General features: G+C 46.4%; 1 long non-coding RNA gene across 1 annotated transcript; it reads right to left on the bottom strand.

Annotated features, from left to right (window-relative positions):
- Positions 1 to 202: 202 nt before the first annotated feature.
- LOC125942983 (uncharacterized) lies at positions 203 to 8,945 on the bottom strand. Its single transcript, XR_007465459.1, has 3 exons — positions 8,809 to 8,945; positions 1,200 to 1,241; positions 203 to 374 (listed from the first exon to the last, which is right to left on the bottom strand). It is a non-coding gene; the product is annotated as an uncharacterized LOC125942983 (long non-coding RNA).
- Positions 8,946 to 9,252: the final 307 nt, after the last annotated feature.

Genomic DNA, 9,252 nt, shown 5'->3' with positions numbered 1-9,252 from the left:
TTTAGTAGGGAGGTGTTAGAGACTTGAGATCAAATGAGCATTCATTCCAAATAGTAGGCTATTGTAGCACGTAGTTGCAGACACAGGCTACTTGAAAATCATTTGTTGTGCTAATAGCAAGCTGGTAATTCCAAGTACAAAATGTGAATGCAAAAATGCAATGGGAAAAAGGATGTACGGTACTTGCCTATAACAGCGTTGACCCTGATAAGGCCAAGATCGAGCCTCTTTTTGCCTATTGGTGGTGGTGTTTTCGAGAAGTGAGTGGCCCATGAGGTTCTCTGTGAACACATTGTGAATCAAGGCCGTTGCAAACTTGCCTGGTCCACCATGGCAATCTGTGCCAGGATCATCTGAATGAGCACTTCTCCAACCTATGTGAAACGGCACATTTAGGTAAATATTAGTGAGGTAGTTTAAGGATTTTAAGCACATTTACACAACAGCCACACTCCAAATAAATCACAGAAATACTGCCTGCTCCAGACCTAAAATGTCAACTAATGTCACTAATAAAAACAACTAAAACTAATGCCATAGCTTGTTATCCTGTTAGGATGCCATGTGCTTCAGAAAAACAAGGATTCACCCAGTACAAAATAAAACAGTAAGTAAACCAAAGCATCGAAAACTTTAATGCAAGTAGCATTTTTAGGATACTTCACATACTTTCGGGTGTCTGCCTCTAAGTATTTTGCAGCCAATTTGTGTCACTAGGTGGTCAATGGCCTAATGGGTAGGGTTGCTATGTTGAGGGAAGTGGGTTAATAACCATCTGATGGACCTGCTTGGATCTCTGGGTATGTGACTCAGAGAATGTGCCACTCTTCAATGAACCTCTTTCACGCCATCTTGGGCAACTGCTGCTTGTGTTGGCAAGCAGCAGTAGCAGCTCAAACAGTAAGATAACTGTCGACGTTAATGCGATATTACCACTACACATCAGATTCGCTTGCTGTGTCCCTGACCTACTCAGCTGAATGTGTACATAAGACACAAAGGCAGGGTGTGCCAACTGCCCACCTCATTAAATAAATTAATCGACTCGCAAATCAAAGGCTATGCAAAATCGCAAAGGAGGCACTTAATGCTACCAGTTTTACTAAATCTTAAGGAGAATACCTCCCGGCAATACATTCTCCCGGCAACAGTGCATTTGATCATGGTGAAGCTAGACGATGAATGGCCAAAGAATTCACCTTTCGCATTCCGGCTGTGGCGTCTCCAGGCTCATTTTGATTCTGAAAACAGATGTCAGTATTAAAATGTGATGCCACGACAACTCAAAAGCAACAATCAAAACATCTACATGGACGATTAGGCCGACATAAATGGATGGATATAAATGACTGATTGAAAACATTAAAGCATGGCTGCTCTTGCCACTGGCAGTGTGAGGTGGGCAAATAAATTATTTTTAATTTCTCTCCAAAATTTTAAAATTATTTTGCTCATCTACTGAACTGTTGTGGCCACATCTTAAAGGTAGCTCGTTCATATAAAACCAGTGTTGCATTTTTTTACTCCCCGTCTAACTGCTGCTACTGCAGTTTGCTTACTCTCTAAGTATTCCACAGAACTGCTCCACCAACAAACCATTGTTCCAAGCTTATGTCAAAGCGTCATTTAGTTCACAAGGATACGCTCCCCTTTCACTTTCTCTCCTCTTTAGAGTGTGAATTCAAAGTAAAAATAACTTATTGACATAGCTGTCTACTTCTATCTCATAAAAAGCCTTGCTAATTTTTTACATTTGTCGATAACGCCTACATGCCACTGGAAGCACAGTGGGACGACACGGCAAATATGCCCAAGTATCTCGTCCCTTTACTGATTTTCTAACTTAGTTAAATCAATGAGTTACTGAAGGGCCAAAGGCTGAAACTTCACACGATGACGTTATTTTGAATGTTTCATCCCTATAAATAATAACATAGAATCCCACAGAATCCCCCGCAGGGGCGTCTGCGTCAGCAGGCGTTTGGTGAGTTGCGCCACCACGTACCCGAGCACAAGAGGGTTGGACCCTCCCACGTTTAACCGTGCGTGGCTTAGCCGTGTCCGGGGAAAAGGGGATCCTGGGGGTTGAGCCGAAGCCGGGTGTTTGGACCTTTAAGGCCCCTCGGCGGAGGCGACACACCCCTTTGGCCTCTGCTTCACGTAGACGGCACCCCCGGACTGACCCGCCCGGGGGAAACCGGTAGTCGTCTTTTCCTATCTCTCTCTAGCATCATCTTCGTCTTTCCCTTCCACTTTTAATCTGTCCTGTCCTCTCATCTTTTCCATTCACTTCGACTTTTCCTGGCGGCAAGGGTTAACCTGGTGTGGCTGTCCTACCTTGGGTTACCATATTGGGTTATAGCAACGGCATACTGCTGGCGCTGTGCAGAGTTGTCTCTATGTTCTGCCACGTCCCCATGTTGGGCTCCGCGGTGGGTGGCAGACGCCGTTGCCGAACAAGTAGTTTATTTCCATGGGATCCCCGAACCCTTTCTCAACCGATCGTGCCTCGAAAAGGGTACGCACCGATGCAACATCACTATTCTTGCCCAAAAACAACGAACGTTTCCCGAAATTCCACGTCCTTCACTGTGAACAATCATCTACAAAAGCTAGAACAATTTCACCATTTCTTGTGGCCAAGTGCCTAAGAGAGACCATTGGAACTGGTTATAAGGTAACAAAGATGGCAAGTGGAGATTTGCTCCTGGAACTAAAAGACAAGGAACAATACAACAGACTAGCACACCTCGTAGCCTTTGGTAATATCCCTGTTTCTGTGAGCGCGCATCGAACTATGAACACAGTCAAAGGCGTAGTATCAGATGAAGACTTAATGACATTGAATGAAGAAGAACTCCTGGATGGATGGAAGGACCAAGGCGTAATCCATGTGCAGCGCATCACAATCAGAAGGAATGACAACGAAATCCCAACAAAGCATTTAATACTCACTTTCAGTTCAACCACATTACCCGAGACTCTTGAAACCGGCTATGTAAAACTTCATGTTCGACCTTATATTCCGAACCCGCGACGTTGTTTCAAATGCCAAAGATTTGGTCACGCATCCCAAAGCTGCCGAGGGCAGCTTATGTGCGCAAAGTGCGGCACAACTGGTCACTCTTCTGACGATTGCAATAATGACGAGGTACATTGTGCGAACTGCGACGGCAGTCACCCGGCATACTCCAGAGCTTGTCCAGCCTGGAAGAAAGAAAAAGAAATAATTACTGTAAAAGTGAAGGAGAATATCACATTCCGCGAAGCACGTCAACGTATCTCCTCGTTGTTCTTGCTCAAAACATCTTTCGCCGAAGTGGTGCAACGGGGGGCGGCACCACAACGGCCTCTGGCGGTAGCCCGGACCACGCCTAGCGTGCCGAGGCTAACGCCACCCGCCCCTAAGGTGGGAGCAGCCAACGCTGCCCTGCCATCTCTCAACGTGTCCACACCAGTGGCCTCTACAAGCTCCGGCAGCAGCCAGGCCACCGCAGAGGCCACAGGGGTCCTGTCGACCTCCGGTACGGTGGGGACGAAGACTTTGTCGCTCGAGACGAAGTCTACGCGACGCACACATCGCTCTTTGGAGCGGGTGTCCAGTGCCTCGCAAGAGGCTATGGACACCAGTCCAAGCCAAACGGCGCAGGTAGCGTCGAAGGAGCGGCGAGGTTCTCTCGACCGCTCCAAAAAAGACAAAACACCAATTACAGGGCCTGACAAAGGCCTTGTAAAGTAAAGTCACTCTCCTCCCTTTTCAGACACACAGCGCCTTTTATTTTCATCCAACATGAACACAATAATGCAGTGGAATGTTAGAGGACTAATCCACAACCTAGACGACATCCAAGAACTTATCAATAAATTCAATCCAAAGGTGCTGTGTGTTCAAGAAACACACCTAAACTCCAGGAACACCAACTTCCTACGTCAGAATATTGTTTTCCGAAGAGATCGCGAGGACTCTGCCGCATCTTCTGGTGGTGTGGCCATCATACTCGACAGAAGTGTAGCCTGTCAGCAACTTCCACTCAATACGGCACTTGAGGCGGTAGCCGTTCGTGCTGTACTTCTGGGTAAACTCGTCACCATTTGCTCGCTCTACATACCCCCACATTATCCTTTACACAAGCATGAATTTCAGTCATTTATAGATGAATTACCAGAACCTTACCTCGTTCTTGGCGATTTGAATGCACACAGCAGCTTGTGGGGCGACACACGTATTGATGCGCGAGGACGCCTAATCGAACAATTTCTTTTCTCCTCTGGTGCGTGTCTCCTGAATAAAAAGGAACCCACCTACTACAATCTCGCAAACAAAACTTTTTCTTCCATTGATCTCAGTGTAGCTTCCCCGTCTATATTTCCTGAACTCAAATGGGAAGTGATAAAAAATCCTTACGGGAGTGACCACTTCCCCATACTGCTGAGATCACCACTACAAAACGAACCTCCACCACAAGCTCCCCGGTGGAACTTGGATACGGCAGATTGGGAGAAATTCAAGAGTCTTACAAGTGGTATCTCGTGGCCCGACATATCTTTGCTGGGAATTGATGCTGCGGTTGAGTATCTTGCATCTTTCATAATCAATGCTGCTTCTGAATGTATACCAGAAATGAGTGGTGCGACCTGCAAACGCCGTGTCCCATGGTGGAACGAGGAATGTCGGAACGCTCGTAGGAAACAAAACAAAGCGTGGGGGTTGCTACGCGATTCCCCAACTGCGGAGAATCTTGTCAATTTTAAGAAAATAAAATCGGAGGGCAGGAGAACGCGCCGACAGGCCAGGAGAGAGAGTTGGGAGAAGTTTTTATCAGGTATCAACTCATATACAGAAGAGGGCAGAGTCTGGAAAAAAGTTAACAAGATAAAAGGGCTACAAACTTTTTCAATCCCGTTGGTAAACACACAAGGCCACAGTCTGGAAGACCAAGCTAACTGTCTGTGAGCACATTTTGAACATGTGGCCAGCTCATCCCATTATTCACAAACATTTAAAAGGCACAAGGCTACAATAGAAAAACAGAAACTAGAAAGAAAAGGTACGGGAAACGAGGCATACAACCAGCCATTCTGCATTGCTGAGCTGTATGCATCACTTAGTTGTTGTAATAAGTCTGCGCCAGGCTCTGACCGCATAGCTTATGAAATGCTGAAACACCTTCCTCATGAAACAAAGAAAACTCTCCTCTCCCTATACAATGCTATATGGACCTCCGGCAAGATCCCCTCTGCCTGGAAAGAGGCCATTGTCATTCCTATACTGAAGGAGGGCAAGGACCCATCGTCTGCTTCGAGTTACCGCCCTATAGCACTAACAAGCTGCCTGTGCAAACTGTTCGAAAAAATGATTAACCGCCGACTGATACATTTTCTTGAATCAAACAAATTGCTTGACCCATACCAATGCGGGTTTCGAGAAGGTCGATCCACCGCCGACCATTTGATACGTATTGAGACGCAAATTCGTGAAGCTTTCGTCCATAAACAGTTCTTTCTCTCTGTATTCCTTGATATAGAAAAAGCCTACGATACCACGTGGCGGTTTGGAATACTTAGAGACCTCTCGCACGTTGGTATACGTGGTAACATGTTAAATGTCATAGAAAGTTATTTATCTAATCGCACTTTCCGTGTTCGTGTGGGAAATGCTGTATCAAGACCTTTTGTGCAGGAAACTGGAGTGCCACAGGGTGGGGTGCTCAGTTGCACTCTCTTTATCGTAAAAATGAGTTCTTTGCGTCTGTATATCCCAAGAAACATGTTTTATTCTGCATACGTCGATGATGTACAGATAGGTTTCGCCTCGTGCAACCTCGCAGTCTGTGAGCGGCAGATTCAGCTTGGTCTGAACAAGGTGTCTAAGTGGGCAGACGAGAATGGATTTAGCCTTAACCCACAAAAGACCACCTGCGTCCTGTTCTCCAGAAAGAGGGGTCTGCACCCCGATCCTGACATTGAGTTGCAGGGAGAACGCGTGCACGTAAAAACAGAGCATAAATTTTTAGGTATGATTCTAGATACGAAGCTGACATTTGTGGCACACATACGGTATCTAAGAAACAAGTGTATGAAAACAATGAATATTCTAAAAGTGTTGTCACGCACCGCTTGGGGTAGTGACACACAGTGTCTTTTAAAATTGTACAAGAGCCTCATACTTACAAGATTAGATTACGGCGCCATAGTGTACCATTCCGCTACGCCAAGCGCCCTAAGGATGCTAGATCCTGTACACCATCTAGGCATCCGCCTAGCCACTGGTGCCTTCAGGACAAGTCCTGTGGCAAGCCTGTATGTAGAGGCGGACATGTGGTCGCTTGATATGCAACGTTCATCCTTAAGCCTCACCTATTTCCTGAAAGTAAATTCAAACCCGGAACATCCGTCCTTCTCAACCGTAAATGATATGACCAGTTCCACACTCTTTAATAACCGGCCGACAGCAAGAGAACCCTTTTCACTACGTGTAAGAAAAATTAGTGAAGAAATGGACATCCCACTACTTGAAAATACTCTGATGGCCCCAGCAAAGCCAGTGCCACCGTGGCAGTGGCAACTCATAGAGTGTGATACTTCGTTTGTAGAGGTCACAAAAGATGCTCCAGAGGCACATATCCGGATGCATTTTCTGGAAATCCAGTTCAAGTACTCGTCCTGCACTCAGTTTTACACCGACGCTTCCAAGTCACATGCAGGGGTATCTTATGCAGTAGTCGGCCCATCGTTCTCCGAGTCCGATGTACTGCACCCAGAAACAAGCATTTTTACGGCTGAGGCCTATGCACTTTTATCGGCTGTGAAGAGTATAGGCGAATCAAAACTCAAACGATCAATAATATTTACAGACTCCCTAAGCGTCGTAAAAGCCGTCATGACTCTACATAGACACAAAAACCCTGTACTTATTGAACTGTATTCTGCTCTGTGCAAGGCATACCTGTCTAACCAGCATATTGTTATATGCTGGGTGCCTGGCCATAGAGGCATCGAGGGCAATGTTCTGGCTGATCAAATGGCCACATCAACTACATCGCGAGCCCTTAACCCTACCGCTTCTATCGCTGCCACAGATCTCAAGCCCTACTTGAGAAAGAAACTTCGAAGCCACTGGCAGCGCTTGTGGGATGCCGAAACGAACAATAAGCTCCACTTAGTTAAGCCACAAATTGGCCCGTGGCATCCTGTTACGAAAATACGAAGAACTAATGTCCTATTCTCTCGTCTGAGAATAGGACATACATATGGCACCCACAATTTTCTCTTAACTGGAAATGACCCGCCAACCTGTGGTAGATGTGGAGAGAGGCTTACCGTGCTACACGTGCTCGTGGAGTGCAGGGAAGCCGAAAGAGAGAGAAAACAACACTTCCCTTTAGCGTACCAGTACCGTCTCCCTCTCCACCCTGCTATGTTTCTTGGCGACGAACCTCTGTTTAGCACTAAAGCTGTTCTGGATTTTCTGAGCGATGTTGTACTGCATGTTATCTGCCCAATAGTTTCGTAGCGCGTCCTCTCTTCAGAGGAAGTCGCCGCGACAGTAGTTTTGCATAGCACGCGCCTCCATGCCCTTACGTTTTCAAAGGGTCTGTCAAGGCAGTAGTGCTTTTTAAAAAAGATTTATCTGTGATATATTTTCGCCTATCGTCATTATCTTGCAACCTGTTCTTTCGTGATCATAGTGCACCTCATTAGCCATTGCCATAATTTTATTACATATACATTTTACGCATTTTACAGCGATTGTTTTTAGGCCCTTTTACAGCCACTACACATCTACCTTTCGCAATTCATTGCTCCATTGTCAACTCATGAACACTGGCCTGGCGCTCTTTGGCCATATCTGGCCCTTGCGCCATTAAACACCATACATCATCAATCCCACAGAATCTGCCTTTTCCGTGAATATAGAGCGCCTACGCGAAGGCGTTAGCGCGAAGTACTAGATGGCGTCGAAGGGAGATAATGGCTAAAAAAAAAGTTCACCGCGCGCCTACCGGCGGAAAACAAACCACACATAACCTGATGATTTCACAGCATTCGCTGCCATCAGCCCTTTCTTATCTCACCTATCACATAGAATCACATATACGCCCTTGCAATTCTTTATTATTATCGCGCCACAGCGCGTGTCTACCGCACGGCGTGTCAGCGGACTCTGGGCACTCGATCCTGAAGCGAACAGCGCAGCAGAATACATTCGAACGGCAAAATGCCCCGCGCATATTTTCGCCGATCCCGACACGCCATGTAGTAGATGCATGTCAATGGACGGCGTTGCGCGAACGAAATATACTTGATTACAGTACAGTTCGGATTATTTCACGTCGCATTGTTTCCACCAAAACGGGAAAGCACGAGCGCTCATTAATAAGGCTACTTTCAATCGGTGCTGGAACACCGCACCAAAAAAACATGGCGCACACAACATGCCCTGTTTTAGCTGGCTCCACACAGCTGCTCACCAAAACGGCAGAGCACGAGCGCTCATTAATAAGGCTAATTTCAATCGATGCTGGAACACCGTACCAAAAATCGTGGCGCGCACAACATGCCCTGTTTTAGCTGGCTCCACATAGCTGCTTTACGTCGCCGCAACCACGCTGTGAAGTTAAATCAGAACAAAACTTCATGCTCAATATAACAAATCAAGTGCTGCACAACCAATTCTCGCAACGAAAGGATAGTACTAGTAATGAAAACGAGCACAGAAGCGCGTGGAAGACACGCGCGGGCTCTCTACGCCCTTTTGCTGAAAGCGTCGCAATGAACGAGCAAGTGGAATTCGAAACACTCACTCACCTTCGATTTGGCTGAGTCGGAGGCGATCATGGTGATCTTCGAGGCAACGTGTAGCCCATAAAGAGCGAGCAACAGGTTGAAATATACAAAAGATGTCACAGCGAGGCAAAGGGCACAGAAAACGCAGCAAGGTCATCACGCAACCCGCACACATACCGGCGCACGCACAAAGTTCTGGAATGCGCCAAAGAGTCAACAGCACGAGCGCGCATTCACACAAAATCGCGCATAGAAATCCACGCTTTCATAGACATGAATTGCAATATTTATTAACAAATATTGTAATATAAAGGTATTTCTTAACAATTTATGTGGTTTGCAGGAGTATGAAAGTTTTCTGCTTAGCTTCCTTGAAGAACTATTTTCTTTATCGCGGTAACTCAGTGCGCCGGCCGCGCACGTACGGAGCGCGCGGGAAATAGTGCAAAATTCAAACGTCGCAAA

Source organism: Dermacentor silvarum, chromosome 2, assembly GCF_013339745.2.
Source record: "Dermacentor silvarum isolate Dsil-2018 chromosome 2, BIME_Dsil_1.4, whole genome shotgun sequence".
NCBI lineage: Eukaryota > Metazoa > Arthropoda > Arachnida > Ixodida > Ixodidae > Dermacentor > Dermacentor silvarum.
This window is presented reverse-complemented; position numbering and strand designations above follow the sequence as displayed.